This window comes from Octodon degus, unplaced genomic scaffold (genome assembly GCF_000260255.1).
Source record: "Octodon degus isolate 3935 unplaced genomic scaffold, OctDeg1.0 scaffold00123, whole genome shotgun sequence".
Taxonomy (NCBI): domain Eukaryota; kingdom Metazoa; phylum Chordata; class Mammalia; order Rodentia; family Octodontidae; genus Octodon; species Octodon degus.
The window spans coordinates 858,725-860,545 of NW_004524699.1; positions in this window are offsets into that span (position 1 = coordinate 858,725).

Sequence of the window (1,821 nt, forward strand, 5' to 3'; positions counted from 1 at the left end):
ATAACAGGAGCGTTCTATCGCCCCCCACACCCAAGCCTAGCATCACCAGGACGGGGTCACCAAGATGTCCAGGGAGTACTCGCTGAATGGATGGAGTCTCTCCTGCTCTAGCAATTGGTGCAATGGAGGATGGCAGGGCACCCTGTGAGGTGGAGGACAGGGAACCCCAAAAGCAGAGTGGGCTCCACATCCAGGGCCAGATCCAACGACAGCCCTAATCACCCCTGCAGGGCTGAGCAGCTGAGCTAGCAGGTGAATCTCAAGCCCTGCCTCAAGGCAAGGTGGGGTCAGCGTCAGCAGGTGGGGGGAAAGGTTCGTGCAGCCTGAGGCACCTGCAGGACCTGCTTGAAGCTGTCTGGGCAAGGGGGTGCTGACGTGGCTCACAACTCTGGGAACAGCTGCCAGGCAGCCACCTGCCCTTTGCCTTAGGGCCTTGTTCAAAGGGCAGGATGCAGGGGCCAAGAGAGAGATCAGAGAGCTCGGGAACATCAGGGTCTGGGCAGCAGTCAGTCCTTCTCAACGTGCCCAGGGCAGGGGCTACTTCATAGGCCGCGGGGCATGGGCCCTCTCCAAGGACCTCTGGGCTGGCACAGCAAGAACAAAGCTAAAGCCAGAATGGGTACTTTGAGAGCCCAGGGGCTGCTGGGCTTGGTCTCAGCTCTGGAAGCCCCAAGGAGACTGAAAGCTTTAGAGTTGGCAAAGTCAGGCCAGGCTGGGAAGGAGAAGCAAAGTAGTAGTCAGAGGTCAGGCTGGGAAAGATATGAAAAAAAATAAATAAATAAAAATAAAATAAAATAAAGTTTAAGGGGCTGGAGAGATGGCTCAGTGGAATAAGCACTTCCCTAGCAAGCGCAAGGGTCTGAGTTCAATCCCTGGTTCTGCCAAAAAAAAAAAAAAAAAAGAAAGAAAGAAAAAAAGAAAGAAAGAAAGAAAGAAAGAAAGAAAGAAAGAAAGAAAGAAACGTGGTCACGCCTTGCCTCCACCCTGAAGCCAGGCACTGACTCGGGACTCCTCTGCACTGTTCAGGGCCCAGTTCAGGGCCCAGCCACACAAACACGCACCAGGCCAGCTAGTGCTTTCTGTACAGCATGCCTGGGCTTACCAGGGTCCCCAGCTGGCCCAGCACTAATGGCCCTGCCCTTCACCACTGGTGGCCTCCACACTCTTGTGCTGGCCTCCGTGCCAGCCCACAGTGCTGTCTGGGCCTCCCCATCGTACAGGCCTCGTTGCCTTGGTGTCCCACTGTAGGAGTTACTTCCAAGTCCTCGTCTCGGTCCAAGAAGCCAATGTTTGTAATCCCAAAGCTACGTTTTTTTGTTTTGTTTTTGCGGAACCAGGGATTGAACTCAGGCCCTTGTGCTTGCCAAGCAAGTGCTTATTCTACTTAGCCATCTCCCCAGCTCCCTAAAGTTACGTTATTGGAATCCCATCAAGTTGATTCCAATCTACCACTTTCAATGCAATCCACGGTGAAAATAAAGACACTAAATTATATTTTCAATCACTGGGGAGTCGAGGGGCTCTAAGTTCAACCACGAAGATGGCTTCCCGGAACAAAAGGAGAGACCCAGGGCCTCACCTGGTCTTTATTCAGTGGGGGAGTGGCTTGAGGAGGACTGACTGAGAATTGCGGGAAGTAGGTGAGTCTGTGAGCTGAGCTAGGTGGGGGGCCCACACTTACCTCTGCCATATGCAGAGAGGGTATGCAGAGACAGTAATCTGCATCATACTGTTATGCCATGGAGATAGTACCTAATGTTTTGGGGGGTCTGGTGCTTCAGCCCTGATGTAGTCTTTCAAGGCCCAGGAAGTCATGGCCTC